This window comes from Quercus robur, chromosome 5, assembly GCF_932294415.1.
Source record: "Quercus robur chromosome 5, dhQueRobu3.1, whole genome shotgun sequence".
Classification (NCBI taxonomy): Eukaryota; Viridiplantae; Streptophyta; class Magnoliopsida; order Fagales; family Fagaceae; genus Quercus; species Quercus robur.
The window spans coordinates 5,762,168-5,784,674 of record NC_065538.1 but is presented as its reverse complement, the minus strand read 5'-3'; the positions used below and the strand labels follow the sequence as shown (position 1 = coordinate 5,784,674).

Genomic DNA, 22,507 nt, shown 5'->3' with positions numbered 1-22,507 from the left:
AATTTTCCCCATCCGTTTTTTTTTTTTTTCATTTTTTTTTCTTCTTATTTAAGTTATGGTTTTTTTTTTTTTTTTTTTTTTGATTTTTTAGAAAACAATTTTAGGTTCTTGAATTTCTTGTGCTTTTTTAAATAAAAAAATTTAAATGAAGTGCCCATTCATTTATATTTTTTAAAATAAAAATATAAGAAAGTGTTTTTTTTTTTTTTTATCTAATGTGGATATGATTGTAAATTTATACAAATTACATTTTTTATCCTCTAATTTTTCTTCTCAACCAAACAAAAAAGTTTTTATCCCTCTACTTTTTCACACCTGCAACCAAACATAAATAAGAGAAACTAAAATCTCTTATATCCTCTTACTTTTCTATCCCCCTCTCCATTTTATATCCTTTTACTTTTCCATCTTTGTAACCAAACAGGTCGTAAGGGTGGAATTAGGGTCCTTCGAAATGTTTAGTGTAAATTCATTATAAAATTCCAAAAATTATATCTATATATTTTAAAATATGTGGATTGACTTTTGACATATTATCAATAATTTTTTGGTTAAAATTGTTGGGTCCCAAATAATATTATCAAAAAAACTATCAATTCAAAATAGAAATTACACACATTAACACAAATATTTACGTGGAAAACCCTTTCTCTTTGAAGAGAAAAACCACGGGACAAACTCCGAATAATTTCACTATTATCAAATCAATTACAATAATTTTTGTGCATATCTCACGGCTAAAAAAAAAATCTCTCTTATTTTTCTTTACTCTCACACATACAAATTATCTTTCTCAAAGACAACAATCCTTTCACTTTTCTTTTTTTCACTATGTGGCACCCCCCCCCCCCCCCCCCGCCCCTTTTTCTTTTTCACTGTGCGGCACCTACAAAAAACCACATACAGACAATATATTGCTTTATATATAATGCACCTACCACCGCCTGACACTCCTAGTATAATTAGACCTAGGAGTTTTACTCATGCAAACCTACTTCCCCTAGTTCCTCAGCTTTATCAAAAATTTGGTGTTCGTCCCTAAAATTTAGAATGTTCATTCTTTGTCTCTAAAATTTTCAAAACATACTATTCTATGTCCTTTTGTCTACATCTGTTGTTGTAGGGACAAAATGGGCTTTTGTCCTTTTCGGGCAAATTAATTAGCTTTATACCCCCTTTCCCAAACTAAGTAAGGAAATGCCCCTCTTTTAAAACTCGATTTATGATAAATCGAGTTAGGAAGAAAAAAAAAAAATTTGAAGCCCTATAGTGGCATTTTAATGAGCCTATAGTGACGTTTTTAAGACATATAGTGACGTTTTTTAACTCGACTTCAATGAAATCGAGTTATAGGCAATTTTTTTACCTATAACTCGATTTTATTGAGGTCGAGTTAAAAAACGCCACTGTAGGTCTTAAAAAATGTCACTATAAGCTCCTTAAAACGTCACTATAGAGCATAACTCGATTTATCATAAATCGAATTTTAAAAGAGAGGCATTTCCCTACTTAGTTTGGGAAAGGGAGTATAAAGCTAATTAATTTGCCCAAAAAGGGCAAAAGCCCATTTTGTCCGTTGTTGTAGTTGAAAATATTCAACAAATTTAGAATATTAAAAAAGCAAGAAAATAAATGATATAACGATGTGTGTATGTGTGTATGTGTTTGTTTTTTTGTTTTTGGCTTTTTAATTACTCATGATAAAAACACGAGAGTACTTGCCGTGCCATGAACAAGGTTAGATTCAACTCTTTGTCGCTTCCACAACTCAACGAGTTTGGTTAATGCAACACAAGATGATCCACCCTCACTCAGTGCAGCCTTGGACACATCTTTCATAGCAAGGGTCCATTCTGTGGTCGAGTTATCAATTTTTGAGTCCATCAACTCAAATTCCAAATTCCTGATATTGTACTTTTGGTTACATACTAGAGCTTCAAAATGGAATTTTTGTTCTCTTTTTATTAGATAATCAATGAGAGAAAGAGAATGAAACCCATCAAACAGAAGCTCCAAAACTCGGAATATTTCATGTGTGTTACGTAAGAACTGTAGATGAGCTTATTCTCAATAGCTTATTTTGACTGAAAATAAGCAGGTAAAAATAGCTGTACATATGTCCTTCAAAGAAAATACAATTAAAATATGTATATATATATATATATATGTGTGTATATATATATAATATCCAATTATAAGGTAAGCCAAACATTATTATTATTACTTTTTTAAAATTAACATATGATACTCAAAAAAAGATGTTACAAGAATTGCTATCACTAAAAATTTTTACAATTATGGAATCCTGCTTGTATATTATGGGAAACATTAGAGATATAAAAAAGTTTTATACAATTTGTTAAGATTCTAAATTTTTATTAGAATGATATATTACTTTCATATGGATTTATTAATGATACAATATTTATTATATAAATAAATAAATCAATAAATCATACCAATTTTTTTTTAAAAAAATCACTATAAATATATTGATTAATTATAGTCGCGTATAGCAACTTGTTATTGATAATAATATTATCCACTAGTATAAAACTACACCATGGATCTGTCAATTCTATAGTAGATAAACCAATGAGAGGCCATGACTATAGTAAATAAACCAAGACTATAAAACTACTTATATAGCCTATAGGTGAGGCCATGGCACCTCAAATTCAAACTGCCACCGCCTACGTTCTTTTCTGTGAGCCTACATGGGAAATTTATTGGGCAGTGTCACTATGGAGCTACTAATATGTTTTTAAATTCTAATAAATCTTGAAATATTACAAATTTAATAACTAAATTGAAGTGGTTAATTACTAAAAGTATTAGTATTGATGGTGTTAAATTGCTAAAATGTTATTATTAGCACCACAAACTACAAAAATTGTGCTACATTGGCCAGCGGTGCTATATATGTAAAAAAAAAAATGACAATTTGCTACAGTAAACTGGTACTAGTACCAGCTCACTATAGCAACTGGTATTTTCTATTTTATTGGGTTTTTTTGTCTCTGTCTTCACTCTAACTCTCTTCTCTTTCTCATGCTTGTCTCTCTTCCTCCCCCTGACTCTCCCTTTCTTGCTCCTCCCTCTCTCTCTCATTCACGCTCTTTAGTTGGTGGTCTAATCACTGTGGCAATAGTGGTGATTGTCACTATTGTCAGCTTCGATGGGCCCATTTGAGTTGTGATCTGTTTGATCTTTTACGGAGTTGGGTTGTGGGTCACGATTTGGGTCACGGTGGTGATGCGGGTTATAGGTTTGATCACGGTGGTGGGTGTGGCTATTGCTATTTAGTTGTGTTGTGGTGGTCTTTGGGTTATGGAGGTGGTTGCATTTGTTTCTTGTGGTGGCTAGTTGGGCAGTGGGTGGTTGCTATGGGTGTATTTTATGTTATTTTAATGATTGTTTATACTATTTTAATGTTTTGTATGCTAAAATAAAAACCAGTGATATTAGGTGTATTGTAAAGTGTGGCGGTCAAATAGATCAAGTAGATATTTGAGTTGCTAAAAGCTAAAAAACATAGCTCAACTAATGTGAATGCTCTAAGGTGTTAATTAGTCACACTCTTTAGAAGGGGAAAAAATTCTCTCTCATTCACACACTTATCTATATATATATATATATATATATTCTACGCAGAACAAAACTTAACTACAATTCCTTAAATTTTGTATTATATTGATTAATGAATCACATACTTGTTTGAAAAAACAAAAATCTATTGTGTTGAAATAGTAATACAGGTCATATGGTTTAATATACTCAACCATCTCAATTAATGAAACTTAGCACCATTAATGAATTTTTGACTTGACACTTGCTCAAGGAGAGGAGGTCTTAATTGGTGGCTGCCGCTGCCTAGTTAAGCCAGGCATTGATGAAATTCTAGTCCATGCATTCAAGAAGCAGCTGTTACTAGCTTTTTTTTTTTTTTTTTTTTTTTTTTTTTGTGAATAGCTTTTAATAGCTTTTACTAGCTTTTGGAATTTAACATTTTAGCCATTGAATGTTTGATAGTCATTCAAAATGGTACTCTCCTTTGTGAGGGAATATAGGAACAAGCCTAACATATATCTAATAAATTATTTATATTTGAGGACTTACTGTTTTTTTTTTTTTTTTTTTTTCTTTTGAGTCAGTTTAGAGGGAAAATTATTGTGTAATCCTGGAGTACAAGGTCAGCAGACTGACCTTGTACTCCCAGCCAATAGGAGCATGCCAGCACATTAAAACTTGCTTACCTCAGCAGGACTGCCAGCTCTTGTTATTTGTTAACGTCTGTTAACGTTTGAAAATTTTTTAACAAGGGTGCTCCTTTAAAATATTCACGCATGCCCTCATGAATTCTCAGTTAAAAGGTTTGGGCCCACGTCAATAAAATACTCCTAAGTAATATAGGGTTCTCAGTAGAAGACAAAGGCTTAAAAGCCATAAAGAATATTGACAGCAACTCTCAGTAGAACACAACGGCGGACACAAAGAAATTCAAGCTACTATTTTTTTTCGGTTTCAAGTAAAAGCATGGTAGAAATAATGGACTTAGAAAATGATAAAGGTATATTTTGTTTTCTCTTGTTTTGATTTAATTTATGTTTTGGAAGAATTTTTAATTATTTGTGGTGATATATTTGCTCTCAAATAAAACTATATAAATCCTTATTGCTGTGTTTTTTTTTTAATTGTTAATTTGTATTATTATAGTATTTTTTTTCAATGAGTATCCATAATCGACCCAAAAAAAAATTAAGACTAAAATTTTGTTGTTATATAATTAAATAATTAAATAAATAAACATTAAAAATTTTGGTATTAAAACTTTGTTGTTATATTGTTGTGCCTAAACATAAGAGTTTTGTGATTAAGTGTACCATATGCGTTTAAGAAGACATACAAAATTGTAAACATGATGCATATCAATAAAAAAAAAAATTATAAACATGATATAATTATTGTATTGTGATTTTCTTAGTATTTTGTTTCTAATATTTATATTTGTCATAAAAATTGTTGTAGTTATTTGCAAACCAAGTGATATTGAAGAAATTGAAGGGGACTACATGTTTGTAGCAAGGCTAGAAAATAGTGATGAAAATTTGTTCAATAAGGTGGTCCATAATGCGGATGAAGCATATGCTTTAAATAATGATTATGCATTGCGAATGGGTTTTAGTATTCGAAAAGGAAAGCCTAGATATTATAATGGGATGAAGAACATAAAGCAACATGAATTTCTATGTTTTAAGAAGGGTTTTAAACTAGATGAAGATTTTTGTAAAGAGAAATATTTGAAGAGACTAGAGACTAGAACTAGTTGTAAAGCATTTGTTCGTTTCACAGTTAAAAATGGTGTTTGGAGGGTTAGTGCATTTAATCCAGAGCATAATCATGAACTTGCACTACAATCAGAGAGGCATTTGTTAAGATCTGGTCGTCGTATTTCAAAACCTAAGGCAAATGTAATTGATACCATGGTAAATGCAGGTATAAGTACAAAAAATGCTTATTCATATCTAACAAAAGAAGTTGGAGGGAGTGAAAATGTGGGCTTTACTGAAAGAGATTGTTATAATCATGTGAATATGCAAAAGATGACAATGATTAGTGCTGGAGATGCTCAAAGCTTATTGAATCATTTTAAGTCTAAGCATGCAAAAGATCCCATGTTTTTTTACACAGTTCAAGTAGATCAAGAAAATCGAATGACAAATTTTTTCTGGATAGATGGGAGATCAAGAGTTGATTATGATTGTTTTAGAGATGTAGTGGTATTTGACACTACATACCATACCAACAAATATAATTTGATTTGTGCTCCATTTGTAGGTGTTAATCACCATTGGCAAAATGTGATGCTTGGATGTGCATTCCTTTTGGATGAGACTACTGATTCATCTAAATGGTTGTTTAGGTCATTTTTAGACTCAATGGGGAATCGATCGCCTATAACAATTTTCACTGACTAGGATCAAGCTATGTCAAATGCCATTGGTGAAGTGTTTCCAAATACACATCATCGGCTATGTTTGTGGCATATTTCAAAAAATGCTCCTTCTCGCTTAGGAGACTTAAACTCTAACTCAGAGTTCATGTACTTGTTCAACATGTGCCAAAAATATTGTGATTCAGAATTGGAATTTCAACAGACATGGGATCAAATGACACAAAAATTTGATATTGAAAATCATCATTGGCTTAATATGATGTACAAAATTCGACATAAGTGGAGCACTGCATTCACTAAGGATTTTTTCACAATTGAATTTAAATCTTCCTCAAGGAGTGAGAGCACGAACCATGTTTTGAATGGTATAGCAAATAAATCAATTAGCCTCACTAAGTTTTTAATTGAATATGAAAATGTATTGGCAGATATGCGTTCCTCAGAGTTGGATGAAGATTTTCGATGCAAGCAAGGTGCCCCACAAAAAGCAGTTAAGAAGAGTGGCATTTTGGGTCATACAGCTCAAGTTTACACCTAAAGATATTCAATTTATTTGAAAATCAATTTCTTAATAGTCTTACAATGTTTTGGGATCAAGTTGATTGCCAAGATACAATTGGTGTTTTTGAGGTCAAAGAAGAAAATAGTGAAAGAGTATGCATTGTCCGATTTGATTATCTCAATAACAATATTTCTTGTTCTTGTAAGAAATTTGAGTCATTGGGGATTCTTTGTTGTCATGCATTGCAGGTTTTTAGTATAAAAAATTTAACTAGAATTCCAAGTCAATACATTTTGAAACGTTGGACAAAAGAGGCTAAGAAGGGGATGATGACTTACGAACAAGACAATCATTCACTTAATAATGATAAAGAGGCAAAGATAGTATGGCATAATAGCATGATGCGAATATCTAACACAATCATATCTAAAAGTGAAGGGGAGGATAGCCTTAAGAGAATTTGCCAAAAATTGCTATTGGAACTTGATGAAAAAATTGAAAGGGAGTTATCAAGGGTCAAGTTTGGTTCAAATGCAAATGTGGAAGAGAATGAAGTCATACAATGTGACACCACTGATGAAATGCCTTGCTTGCCAAATGAGGTGTCAGTGTTAAATCCCCCATGTGTGAGATCAAAAGGTTTAAGAAATACTAGACTTAAAGGGCACTTTGAGAAGCGCAAAGCAAACACATCTAAAGGTGCATCTTCTTCAAGTGAGTAACTTTTTGTTAAAAACTAAATATACAATTTAACATTTTATCATCACTAAATATTTTTTGTATATTAAATTCCGATTTTGTGTGTGGTTTTTTTTATGTACAATTTCATAGGAAAAAGAAAACAACAAGTAGTTGAAGAACATTCAAATGTCTCATTTGGTGGCGCATACAATACACCAATCTGTCAACCACCTAATCCCTACTCTTATACAGGCTTTACAAATGCTAACTTCTATGGTCAATCTTACTCACCTTGGACAATGCATTCTCAGGTATATATATAATGTATAGTCATAATTTGATTGCTATACTTGATACCTAATTACGAGCTATTTTCTATTTAGGACATGAGTTATGTAAATGTACCATTTACATCTATGTTGCAAGGTACCGATGTTGTAGCCCAACTTAGTCAGGTAAATTGACACAATTCATTTGTTCGATACTATGTGATATGTACAAAGCTTTGTTTTGATATAATGTGTTCTTATATTTTATTCCTTATAGAATTCATCTACTTCCCAAATGAGCTCATTGATTTATAATTCCAAGCAACCAAATTACAAATATAGCCATGAGGTAAATTTGGAAATTATTGTGGCATACTTGTTTTATCAATAGTGTCATTTATTTCTTGTTCTCAAGGATTACTTACTTTATACATTTTATTTATTTATTTTTCTTTAAATTAGGTTGTCAACCACATAGAAAAGTTACAGAAGTAAGACATGGGCAATGACCACAATGAACTAAGTAAGAGAGTTCATAAGGTATTTTTTTTTTTTTATTATAGTTTATATTAATTGGGATTTGGTTCATTTTTGTTCCATTCTAATTGATGCAATGTTTTAAATGTTTCTAGGGGAAAAATTTCATGCTACCATTAGTATAAATTTGCTCTAGGCCACCTTTTGGCATATTTTGGTATATCTTGTGTCTAAATATGGCAGAAGAATCTTTTCGTATGTCCACTCTTTTGTAACTAGAGTTGGAAAAGGAAGAGCTGGATTTGGATATGAAAAAGGTAGAGTTGGAGCTGGAGCTGGGACTAGAAGAGCTAGAACATGAGTTATATGATGTGTACTTGGATTAACATTTGATGGATTTCTTCTTTTTTTTTTTAGGACTTTATATTATTAGGATATGTTAGTGCTAGATTGAGGTTGATTGTGGTCACTCTTTTGTAAGCTCTCCATGAGTTTCTTTTTTGTGTTGATATTATTTAGAGCCATTGTGTACTCGTGAGGCAATTTTGTAATGACCAACTTAATATTATGTCAGTGTTATGATGAATCCATATTGATCGTTTTAATTTTAGTTGATGAGACCATTGTGTTTATTAAGTTCAATTTTTAATTTTGGGCTGTAGGCTCTGCAGTGGGCAGAATTGTTGTTGCATAATTTTGGACAAATTTTTGTTATTGCAAAACTGTTACTATACAAAGAAACTACCATTTTTGTATAGATAGAAGGAATCTAGTATAATGAACACCCTCTATCTTTTGAAAATTACTTTTTTCAATTGGTGCAAATATTTCACAACGACCAAACTTCCTCATGAAGCGGTGTATTCAATTTCTATTACAAAATGGTAAAACTAGTGGCCATTTCCATTTTCATTACAATAAACAAGAGAACAGGCTTACCAATATCTCAAAACAATTGTCATTACAATATATCACAATCACCAAACTACAATTCATCCACACTTTCACCTATTCTAAATACAAGTACTCTCCTTGTCTCTTTTGCTTTCACTAAACAGGCTAAAATGACCACAAAAACAACAAAAAACTTAGTGCCAAGTAAACAAATAGTCCCTCTCCCTCTAGTAAGTAGTAATGCACAATTTAAATCTCAGCAATCATTCTTTTCCTCATGATGTTCTTTTCCTCCAAATTCATCAATTGGATGTCCATGGCAGACTTGTTATCTTCTAAATCAACAACATTCTTCTTACATGCATAGGTGCTTTGGCACAAATTTCATTATCGATTCTCAGGAAGAAATTGCACTGCTGAACTGTTTCCAATTTTGTAAAAATGCAAATAAACTTTAAGTAGTCCTCTTAATCAGCCATGAAACACTATGACAAACTTTAAGTAGTCACTCTTAACCATGAAATTGAGCCAACATAAGATCAAAAGCAACATTTTTAACATTGATTGAAATATTCCAAATATATTAAAATTTTAAAATCATCCTCTCTAACATAATAAACCACAAAATTTAAGAAAATATGAATATAGTTTAGTTACACACCAACTGGCAGAAAAATAAGCAAAACAACTACCACCATCTAAAATAACGCATCAGCTCATTTGACCTTGTCCTTCTTTTGCAGTGAAAATATCGACGGAATTAGTGGCCGAAGCGGCGGGTTTGAGCGGCTTCAGCTGAGGAGCATTCGCAGAGTGGTCTTGCGCAGAGGGAGTTGGACCACTGGGTTCGTCCTTGGGCTCCGAGGTGGGGCTCGGAGCTTGAATTTCTTTGTGTTCGCCGTTGTGTTCTACTAAGAGTTGCTGTCAATATTCTTTATGGCTTTTAAGCCTTTGTCTTCTTCTACTAAGAACCACATATTACTTAGGAGTATTTTATTGATGTGGGCCCAAACCTTTTAACTGAGAATTCATGAGGGCATGCGTGAATATTTTGAAGGAGCGCCTTATAAAAATTTCCAAACGTTAACAGACGTTAACAAATGACATGAGCTGGCAGTCCTGCTGAGGTAAGCAAGTTTTAATGTGCTGGCATGCTCCTATTGGCTAGGAGTACAAGGTCAGCCTGCTGACCTTGTACTCCGGGACTACACAATAATTCCCCAGTTTTTAGAGTGGTCTTCAAATCAAAGAAATGGTGTGGAGGTAATGTGTAATGAATGAAGCTATACGTTAAAAGCATCTAAAATTTATTTTCATTTTATAATTTTTTTTTATAATTTCTTTTGGAGGCATAGGAAGCCACTGGCCTAGGCCTAAACTGGCTTTGGATAAAACAAAATAGACTTTTTATTGCATGAAAATGGTATTATACATCAAGTGTATAACTTCTCATCAACTTCAAATTTTCTTTTGTTTATTCATTGTTCAAAAGAGAATATACAATTTTAAGATACAACTATATTTTATATAACAAACAAATTAAATTGATAAAATTAAGCTCATCTAAACACATACGTTATTTATTAAGTTTTGACTTAATTGAAATAATATTCAATCCGACAAGCTCATCTTAAAATTAATATTTTGCTAAAAACCTTGCAATTCAACTAGCACTTTTTAATGCTTCAAATGGGAATGTCTATGGTTTAAATCTCATCTCCCTCACTATAACTACTATTGAATTATAAAAAATAAAAAATAAAAATTATCCATCCCAAGTATTGAATGGGCAATTTGGCATATCAGACCCACAACCTTGGGCTTAGGGTGAAACTTTTCAATTATAGACCCAAGGTCAAGTTGGACGTGAGACTGAGCCCATGAGCAACCCTGGTCAGATGTGTCATTGGGCTAGGTTGCCATGGTTTAATTTTGTAATGCTGAAAAACACTCAAACTTGGACTGGGCTTTAATCAAAACTAGCCCATGCTGTACAACTAGCTTTTAGTAGCTAGCTTTTGGAATTGAAGCTTTATGGTTTAAGCCTTTGACAGTCGTTCATAACTTTTTTTTTTTTTTTTTTTTTTGGTGAGAAACAAACATTACCTAAAGACAAAACCATCCTAACTAGAAAAATAAATAAAATCCCATCCAAAAAAGAAATAAAATAAAATCCCATCAGAAAAAAAAATCCACATCTTCTATCGTTTCCCCCTTTTTTTTTTTTTTTTTTCGCCCACTAGATGGAAGACCATTGGTTTTAACCAAAAAATGGTCATTTTGTTTATGAGGGAATGTACAAGTCTAACATATATCTAATAAATCTTTCATATTAATTTGAGCATCACTTAAGGTTCTTTTATTTTTGATTTAGTTCAGAGTGACCTCTTAAAAAAATAGATAAAATTTACCACCACTCATTTAGAAGCTATCAAACGTTTTTTAGATATGTTAGTGGGACTTTGCATCATGGGATTCACTTCTCCCTAGGCCCTCTCACTTTGTCAGCTTTCTCAGACGCTGATTGAGCTAGTGACCCTATTGACAAGAAGTCCACCACTAGTTTATTGGTTTTTCTTGGCTCTAGCCCCATTTCTTGGTCCTCCAAGAAGCAATCTATAGTCTCTCACTCTCTACTGAGGTTGAGTATCGTGCCTTGGCCACTATTGCAACAAAGTTAGCTTGGCTTCGCATCTTGTTCAAAGAACTTCGTTTATTTCTTCACCATATCCCAGTTCTTTGGTGTAATAATGTTTCAGCTATTGCCTTGGCTTCAAATCCTGTTTTTCACTTCAGAACAAAAACACATTGAAGTAAATTTTCATTATGTTTGAAAGAAAGTGCTTCAGTGCGATTTTTGTGTTAAATTCATCTCTGGCAAGAATAACTTTGTTGATATCTTTACCAAGCTTTTACCAGGTATCCATTTTCTGCTTCTTTGAGGCAAACTCTTGGTGGATTCCTCCTCCTTTTGTTTAAGGGGGGACGTTAAACCAAAAACTAAAACAAAGTATCAACAACTACAACGGCTATGTCCAAACGATACTATTTCAGTTAGTGACAAGCCACGTGTATAATGATCACTTAAACGATGTCATGTTGTTGAGTTAAAATTCAATTACAATAAGGCAAGAAAATTATTCAAATGGCTCCAACTGTTATGCTCAACAAACTCCACTTTTCACGGATCAATTCTGTATTTCTTGGAATTGTAATTATTCTATTATTGCTAGATATCACTATATAAATACTGGGACTAAGTCTAGATTATAATTAAACAAGATTAATATCAAGAAATTCTCTCTCTCTCTCTCTCTCTCTCTCTCTCTCTCTCTCTCTCTCTCTCTCTCTCTCTCTCTCTCTCTCTCTCTCTCTCTCTCTCTCTCTCCTGTATATATATATACACACACACACGCACATACATATTCTACACAAAACAAAACTTAACTACAATTCCCTAAAATTTATACTATATTGATTAATGAATCACACATGTTTTATATATATAAAATAAAATTAAAAAAAAAAATTATCGTGTTGAAATAGTAATATAGTCATAAGGTTTAATATATATATATATATATAAATTAGTAAATCTTATAATATGGCTGCCAGGGTGTTAGCGGCTGCTTCTGTTGAAATAGGGGGCACCCAAATGTGGATAGAAGAGTGTTCGCCTATTATGTAATCCATTGTAAATTCTAAATCTTTTTTTCCCTCTAATAAACTATCGTTTCTGTGGGGTCCAATAATTTGTGACCCTGACCCATTTTTATATTGGGGCCCAAGGCCCGAGCCAAGGAAGGTTATAGCCGAGGATAGGTAATAAAAGTCCAAATAGTCTTGAGACACAGCCGAGGATGATTCTCTCCTCGGCATATCTGAGGTCTCCCTAGAAGGAAGGGCAAAAACGGTATAGAAACAGTTTGGGAAAAAATCTAAAATATCTAGGTCAATAGAGAAGGGTACGCTGGATAGAATAACGACCAAGGACAAAGGGAAAGCTGCCCTTACTGCCATTCAATACTCTGCACCTGACAGAGCCATACTCTTCAGCTTTTACAACCACCCCCAACCACTCTGGCTATGGGTTGATGGGACAAGTATCAGTCCTGAAAAATCGAACCCACACGTGGACGTTGGATAAGGAATGCAGACTAATATAAAAAGAGGAACAAGCAATCCGGGGAAAGGGGTTGGGGAAAAATGGCCAAAAACCAGAGCCTCCCAGCTCGCCTCCAGGAGAAAGACTCCTAGGGCGAACACGATTTAATTATATATAAACACCACGAAAAAACCACCGTCTGGTGACCAAGGCTTAGCCTTTCAAACACACGCTCTATAAATGATATTGTTTGAGCCTTTTTACGTGCGAACCCAACATTATTATGGGTCATTACGAATCATGTCCTTACAGTTTCAATAAAAAAATAAAAAGTAATAATAATAAATAAATAAAAGAATAAACCATGGTTTTAATTTACCAAAATGGTACTCTCCTTTTGTGAAGGAATACAGGAACAAGCCTAACATATATCTAATAAATCTTTTATATTTGAGGAATATTACTTACTGTTCTTTTATTTTTGAGTTAGTTTAGAGTGAACTTCAAATCAAAGAGATGGTGTGGAGGTAATGTAATGAATGAGGCTATACATTAAAAGCATCTAAAAAATATTTTCATTTTATAATTATTTTTGGAGGCATAGGAAGCAACAACAGGCCTAGGCCTAAAGCTGGCTTTGAATAAAACAAATAGACTTTTTTATTGCACGAAAATGGTATTATACATCAAGCGTATAACTTCTAATCAACTTAAAATTTTCTTTTGTTTATTCTTTGGAATTTGGATAAGCTTATTTTCATCTCAAAAGAGAATATACAAAATTTTAAAACATCATATTATAAAGATACAACTATATTTTATATATATAAAAAATTAAACTAATAAAATTAAGTTTATCTAAATGCACATTTTATTTATTAAGTTTTGATTTAATTGGAATAATATTCAATCCAACAAACTCTTTTTAAAATTAATATTTTGCTAAAGAGAAACAGGAGTCTATTTCTTGGTTTGAAGAATGTGTCTATTTTCTATTCCCAATTGTACGTATAATGTGATTATTAGTCAATAAAGTCTACCATTGATTTTCCTAAAAAAAAAAGGTTTAATGGAAATATGGTTTAAATCTCTCCTCCCTCCCTCTAACTAGTAACTACAATTGAGTTTTAAAAATAAAAAATAAAAACTAATGTTTTACTTCTTATCCATCCCAAGTATTGAATTGGCATATCAGACCCAAAACCTTGGGCTTAGGGTGAAACTTTTCAAATAGACCCAAGGTCAAGTTGGACGTGAGACTGAGACCATGAACAACCCTGGTCAGATGTGTCATTGGGCTAGATTGTGCCATGGTTCAATTTTGTAATGCTAAAAAGCTCAAACTTGGACTGGGCGTTAATCAAAACTAGCCCATGCTATACAAGCAGCTTTTGGAATTTGAAGCTTTTGGCCTTTGATGGTCGTTCATAATTTCGTCGAAACTCATTACCTAAATAAAAAAAATCCCCATCTTCTTTCTTCTTTTTTTTTCGCCCACTAGATGGAAGACCATTGGTTTTAACCAAAATGGTCATGTAGTCTATGAGGGAATAAATGAGTCTAACATATATCTAATAAATCTTTCATATTAATTTGAGCATCACTTAAGATTCTTTTATTTTTGAGTTAGTTCAGAGTAACTTCCAAATAAAACAAATAAAATTTGTATTGCATGGAAATTGTATTTATTGGTGTACATCAGGCCCATCCTTGAACCCACAATATATAGACACACAATATAACTAGGTTAATACTGTCATACTATCATTGTAGTTGTGTACTGTTATGTGTCTTTGGTCTCTCTATATAATATATGACCTCCTTGGGGTAAAATTCGTAAATACCCTTAATTTCAAAACTATGCAGCAAAATGGCCCTATTTTAAAACTCAATTTTGACAAAATTGAGTTTTTTTTGTAAAACTTGATATCCTCAAAATCTAGTTCTATGTGTATATTTAAGTAGACTTAATATTAGCAATGTCAAATTCCACTTAAACTTTCAAAAAAAATTTAAGTGGCAAAATATGTATAGAACTCAACATTGCTAACGTCGAGATCCAAAAACAGGGGCATTTTATTTAATAGTTTAGGAAGAGGAGAGGAGTATTTTGCAAAATAATCTTAAAATTAGGGTATTTACCCATTTTTCCCGCCTTATTATGTATAGGCTTGTTCAGATTCTACCCACAGCCGACAAAACCAATTTGCACCGATCCGAACCTCACCCATTTGAGCTTCACCAGAGCTGTATGGCGCGGTGGTCGAAGACGATTTGCGAGTACCGACGATGGCCGATACGGCGAGCGGTTGTGGGTTTTGCATTCCAATGTGTAATCGAACTAACCGCCATGTATGTATATCTATATATATAGTTTAACATATACATATATGTCTATGTAATCATGTTTCAATTTTAAAATAAAAGAAATTTCTAGAGAGAGATTTAGAGTACCAGTGCTGTGCAGTAGAGAAAAGAGGCATGAAACTGAGAAAGGAGAAGGAAGGAAGAAGAGAAAAAAAAAATAGGGTTAAGTTTAGTGATTTAAAACGACATCATTCCATTAATTTTTTTTTTTTTTTTAATCTGATACAAAACGACGTCGTTTTGGAACTAATATTAATTTTAATAATAAGTTCAAAATGACGTTGTTTTAGTTTGTAGGTTAAATTTTTTAATCTCTTTTAAATGTTGTCTTCTCTTATCTCTAATCTCTTGTCCGCCTCTCCCCCTTTCACATCTCTCTCTCTCTATCATTCCTCAACCCCTGCCTTCGCTACCAACCCACCACCGTCATCCACTGGATGCCACCGTTTCCAAGGTTTCCCCTCTCATCTCTCCTCTTTGTCACAACTATTATCTAGAAATTTCAAGAGAATGTTTTGATGCTTAATACCTAGCTACTATGGTTCTCCTTTCTATGATTTCTTCCAGGTATGGAAATTTATATAATGCTCAATATATACCTGCTTCTCCTTGCAATGCTTTTTAGAAAGATGGAGAATTTGTTTGAAAATTTTGTGAAAGATTTTGAACATGTTTGTTTGTTTGTTTGTTTGTTTTTTTTTTTTTTTTTTTTTTTTTGGAATATTTGGGTTGTTTGATATTTCTATGTGGGTTGCTTGATGATTTTTTTTTTTTTTTAAATTATTTGTTTGTTTTATTTTTGCACTGAATTAACTGCACTGCCCTGCTATGGTCAACCGAACCTAGTGTAGACTGGTTCTTACCCTTCAAATGTGAGGTGTGGTTAAGCATGAGGGCAAACCACACCTTATAGGTGTGGTGCAAAATTCCCCCCCATAACTGGCCGCACCGCACCGTGTACAGGCCTAATTATGTACATTATTATTCTCCGTTCTAATAGTATTAATGTATTATACATCAATTACATGTACAATTTAATCTTTATTTTCTACCCGACAAGAACAATGGTGGAGATCATCTCAAGATTCTCAACACAATATTTTTTTTTTTTAATACAAAAATATAAGCTATTTGATCAAATACTCTAAATAAGTAATTTCCCATGATTATGAGATACGGAACCTCTTAATTTGGAGAAAGTATATGATGTTTCAGGAACTCCACCTCAGCATCTAGTTGGTGTTTCTAAAACCAATAAAAAATTGACATCTGTCCTAAAAAAAAGAAACATCAACCTACTAAACCATTTAAATGAAAAAGACGAAATTGACCCTTAAAAATTCAAAGAACCGCCTTCTGTTGTTTTTCCTCTTTTTGCAAAATCAAAATGCTCATCTCTCTCTCTCCGTTTTTCTCTCCACCACCGCAACACACCAGCACCTCCATGACTCCATTTTTTCTCTGTCAACTCCAAACCAAAAACCACTTTACTTTTCCTCTTTTCAAAATCAAATTTCAATGTCTCTCTCCCCAGTCCACACGCCACCATAGCCTTTATTCTCTCTTAACCCCAAATCCCAACAGCCAATGCCCAGCAGTAGCGTCTCCGCCAGCACAACACCGCTGACATCACAAGTTCTGAAGAAACCGGCCTTTGTCTCATCAGAAAATCCCCAAAATCTTCTCTTTCTAGCAGAACCACCCTACACCGGAAACTTCACGCTACTTCCAACACCCGACATTCACAAGAAGGTTTTTTTTTTTTCTCTGTTTCTTTTCTGCATTTTTCACATTTTTTTTGTATGCTTTTTTCTTCCCAAAATAGCAGATGTTTAAAAGAAACAAAAGAAAACCAAAGGAATTCTTGTGTAAAAACTAAATTTGTACCTGTTTGATAAAATGTCTCAATGAAGATGGGTGCACTCCTTTGTTCTTAAACTATTATCAATCAACAGAATATACAATATACAGTAAATGGTTAATCTTCTTTTTGTTAATGTTCTTTTGGATCAGATTAAAGTTGGTTTTTTTTTTTTTCTTCACTTTTTTGTTATAGTTTCATATGTAGAAACATAAAGCTTCTTTCTTTGTTTAACAAATAGCTTGCTGCCTTTATTTTGCTGATAAAATGCTTTGCTGATACGTTTATTGAAATCTTGGTCTTGAACAACTTCATTTTTGTGTGTGAAGGTTGTTGACTGCAGTATATTTGGTTTCCCCAATTCTAAACTTTGTTTTTTCTACTGTTGAGTTTACTGATGATAACATACACACTGCGGTATATTTGGGCTCATATTAATAAGTAAAGAAAATTTGGCATACACCAACCGAATGCTGAGTTGAGTTTTTATGATGTTGGATTTGGCACCATATGGATGCTGGTTTGAGTTTTTATCAGGTCTGCTACTCCTCAGTTTACATTTATACAAATATAATTCTTTATGTTGTTCTCATGTCATAGGCTTGATCAAGTGATAAGTCTTGGATTGAAAGTTATATAATGAAAAACAAAAAGGGACAAGAGAAAAGGTTTGAAATTTGTCTATTTGCTACCAGTGCCTTTGGCATTCAATTTTTCTTTTAATAAGTAGCTCCCAACTTAGTTTTGATGGTAATGGTATATTATATTGAGTGAATTTGAAGGATAGATTTATAGTAGTCCCAAATTTTTTATTTTCGCTTCTTTTGTGGTTATTCTTAAACTTTTATTTTTTACTTTTTATATGAAGTCTTGAACTTTAATTTGGTTACTTTGTTTGGTTACTTAGCATGATAGCCTTTGCAAGAGAAATATGGCTGTGTTAGTTGATTTTTTTGGTATGTTTTTTAAAATACTAGAAGCATATAAACTTATTTTGGTTTGTATTTGAGAAGTACACTCAAAATAGGATGTGGCCTTGTTGACAACCATTATCATTTGCTTTAGTTAATTATCTCAAAATTGATTTCAAATACGGAGCATTTTCTAATTACCTATCTCCCACAGTTTCTTTTCTGTGCAATGCTTTTGAGTGCAAAAGCATTGGATAAAGCCCGAGATGATCTCATTTGTTCAAAGGCAAAGGCATTGGCACAACCTTGTTTCATAACTGTCTGTTGTTCACCATCTTTCATTTCAATAGAAAACTTCATCCTCGTACAATGCTGTTATTACTCTAATATGTGCTTTTGTTTATTGTTTTTTTTCCCCTAATATTGTTCTCTTTTTTTCTAGGGCTCTGCTAAAAAATTCTGAAGTATGATGAAAAGCTCTTTTGGATAGTATTTTGGACAATATACTGCACAGCTAATGGACAGCATTTTTGGATAGTTTTTTGGAAAGCATTTCGGACATTATTGCACAGTGGAGGAACATCTTAGATAGTATTTTTGACTTGATAATTTTTTAGATAGTATAAAAATTTGGACAAGTGATTGCATAGCCAACACTAATTATAGCTATCATTTTTGGAAAATTTTTGTAACTAATGAAGCTACTCAAACATGATAGATTTCGTGTTTTTTTGAGGAGCTTCTAGTTAAAGACTAATTATATGCAAATGATGAAAGTTTTTAATGCAATAGTAAATTTTATTCTTATATATTAATTTCTATATGTGCTTGGTGGTGGAATTGCAACACTAGATCGTTGCAGGTGTTATATTGTTATGCTATATAGGGATGAATGATAGCACTCATGAAAAGTTCCGATTAAGTGGATGATATGGCAAATGGCAATATTTTGGTGCTAGACTATTTCTTTTTTGTTATTCTGATGATATAGTGAATGCTACAAGTTGCTCCCCCTTTACTCAAATCTTACAATAGTTTTAAGTTCATAGATTCACAAGGGAGAATGATTGTCCCTGTATCGCCAAGCCAAGAAATGAATTACAACTAGGGGTGTGCAGAAAACCCACCGACCCGCCAAACCCGACCCAACCCAACCCAACCCGCTGGGTTGGGTTGGTTTTTAAGGCTTGGTGGGTTGGGTTGGGTTACAAAAAAAAATTTTATGGCGGGTTGGGTTGGGTTGGGTCATAAAATTACAAACCCGCCAAACCCAACCCGACCCACCCATATATAATATATATTTAAAATATATTTTTATATTTAATAATTTTTTAAAAATCAATTGTAGGGAACTTATATATATATATACATTTAAATATATATTATATATTTAATAATTCAAAAAAAAAGTTGTAGAACAGTATTTCCTCAGTTCCTTATACTAATACTAATTTAATATATATATATATATATATAATATATTATATAATTAATAAATTTTTTTAAATAGTTAGTTCTTCCTATCCTATATAAAAGCCAATTAGTTCACACAAATCCTAATAAATTACTATTGTTGTTTAGTCATTAGTGTTGTTTGCTTTTAAAGAGTTACCTTGATACTAATCTTTAGGTTTTTTTAATATTTTAATTTTTTTTTTATACTCAATTTAATAATACTAATAAAAAATTTTAAACCTATGGGTTCAACCCGACCCATGTGGGTTGGGTTGGGTTGGGTTGGACTTATGTGATGGGTTGGGTTGGGTTGGGTTTTTTTTTCACCCGCCATGGTGGGTTGGGTCAAAAAATCCCCTCAACCCAACCCGACCCATGCACACCCCTAATTACAACTATTCATTTCTAACTTTTTTTTTTTTTTTTTTTTTTTAATCTTATCAATGTTTGTGTGTTTTCATTTTTCTTTCTAAAAGTTGCATAAAGATATCTTGGACATGTGACCAAATCACCCATTATATATATAACTTTTTTTTTTTTTTTTTTTTTTACAATAAACCAAGCTTTATTAAAAAGATCTAAATTCAAATTGTACAATCCAAAGTATCCTTCATGATCACATATATGATATATTAGATGACCCGGCCAATAAGGCTACAATTTACAAAACCATTCCAATTGTTAACAAAGCCCCACTTAGCAAGCTCGCGAGCTGCTTGATTTACATCTCTCATATCCCAAATGAAACTTGGTCAATCTCATTTGTTATGTTCAGCACGTCTTCAAGTATACTCCTCAAGCTATTGCTTATGTGTGGCTGCTCCAATATTGCTATATGCTACTGAAATTTATTTTCTAACAGCCATTATAAACAAACAATTTTAGACAATCTGCAAAACCAATTCAAGGTTGGTTAGTTGGTCACTTTGCTCCAATACTAAAGCAAATTAAATTAAAATTTAATGGAAAACACACTAACAATAGACAATATTGAATCTAGATACTAGTTGACAAATTTTTGCTTTGAAAAATCAGATTTTTACTTTCAAACAAAGTAACCAAATTAAAGTTCAAGACTTCATATAAAAAGTAAAAAATAAAAGTTTTAAGAATAACCACAAAAGAAGCAAAAATAAAAAATTTGGGACTACTATAAATCTATCCTTCGAATTTACTCAATATAATATACCATTACCATCAAAACTAAGTTGGGAGCTGCTTATTAAAAGAAAAATTGAATGCCAAAGGCACTGGTAGCAAATAGACAAATTTCAAACCTTTTCTCTTGTCCCTTTTTGTTTTTCATTATATAACTTTCAATCCAATACTTACCACTTGATCAAGCCTATGACATGAGAACAACTTAAAGAATTATATTTGTATAAATGTAAACTAAGGAGGAGTAGCAGACCTGACAAAAACTCAACCCAGCATCCATATGGTGCCAAATCCAACATCATAAAAACTCAACTCAGCATTTGGTTGGTGTATGCCAAATTTTCTTTACTTATTAATATGAGCCCAAATATACTGCAGTGTGTTTGTTATTCAGTAAACTCAACAGCAGAAAAAACAAAGTTTAGAATTGGGGAAACCAAATATACTCAGTCAACAACCTTCACACACAAAAATGAAGTTGTTCAAGACCAAGATTTCAATAAACATATCAGCAAAGCATTTTATGAGCAAAATAAGGCAGCAAGCTATTTGTCAAACAAAGAAAGAAGCTTTATGTTTCTACATATGAAACTATAACAAAAAAGTGAAAAAAAAAAAAAAAAAAAAAAAAACCAACTTTAATATGATCCAAAAGAACATTAACAAAAAGAAGATTAACCATCTTCATTGAGACATTTTATCAAACAGGTACAAATTTCCTTTCTACACAAAAATTCCTTTGGTTTTCTTTTGTTTCTTTTAAACATCTGTAATTTTGGGAAGAAAAAAGCATACAAAAAAATGTGAAAAATGCAGAAAAGAAACAGAGGGAAAAAAAAAAAAAACCTTCTTATGAATGTCGGGTGTTGGAAGTGGCGTGAAGTTTCCGGTGTAGGGTGGTTCTGCTAGAAAGAGAAGATTTTGGGGATTTTCTGATGAGACAAAGGCCGGTTTCTTCAGAACTTGTGATGTCGGCGGTGTTGTGCCGGCGGGGACGCTACTGCTGGGCATTGGCTGTTGGGATTTGGGGTTAAGAGAGAATAAAGGCTATGGTGGCGTGTGGACTGGGGAGAGACATTGAAATTTGATTTTGAAAAGAGGAAAAGTAAAGTGGTTTTTGGTTTGGAGTTGACAGAGAAAAAAATGGAGTGATGGAGGTGCTGGTGTGTTGTGGTGGTGGAGAGAAAAACGGAGAGAGAGAGATGAACATTTTGATTTTGCAAAAAGAGGAAAAACAATAGAGGGCGGTTCTTTGAATTTTTCGGGGTCAATTTCGTCTTTTAAATTTAAATGGTTCAGTAGGCTGATGTTTCTTTTTTTAAGACAGATGTCAATTTCTTATTGGTTTAGAAACACCAACTAGATGCTGAGGTGGAGTTCCTGAAACATCATATACTTTCATTTGACCACTGGTAACTGCAGAGTATTAACTACTATATACTATATTATTGTCAATAATTGTTCCCAATATCAGATTCAATCTTGGACATCTTACATATAATACTACAAAACATGGATCATAATTCATAATTAGAAAGACATTCCGCCAGCTTAATCCTACGAAGGAAAGTTTCCCATGAAACTGTTGCTATTATTAGAGAAACCAAGGATTTGTTAATGGCTTCTAAATTATAATAAGAGCAAGCTGTCCCACATTTTGTTGCTGGGTGACAACGCAATTGGTGAGAAAACCCAACCCAAGAACACCAAGGGAGATTTAGGTAGGTCCAAGGTATCAGGATCCTCTTTATTTTGTAATTAGGCAAGGTCTTCATTATTGCCTTATTAGTTTCACTTTCAATGATCTAAGGGAATGTTTGGTTGGGATGATTTTAAGGAGGATGAAAAAAGGGGTGTGAAAAATAGAAGAG

At 32.7% G+C, this 22,507-nt stretch overlaps 1 long non-coding RNA gene across 1 annotated transcript; it reads right to left on the bottom strand.

The window, feature by feature from the left end:
* Window positions 1-20,087: 20,087 nt before the first annotated feature.
* LOC126728993 (uncharacterized) lies at window positions 20,088-21,859 on the bottom strand. The gene is made up of 2 exons (XR_007656449.1): window positions 21,483-21,859; window positions 20,088-20,368 (listed from the first exon to the last, which is right to left on the bottom strand). It is a non-coding gene; the product is annotated as an uncharacterized LOC126728993 (long non-coding RNA).
* Window positions 21,860-22,507: the final 648 nt, after the last annotated feature.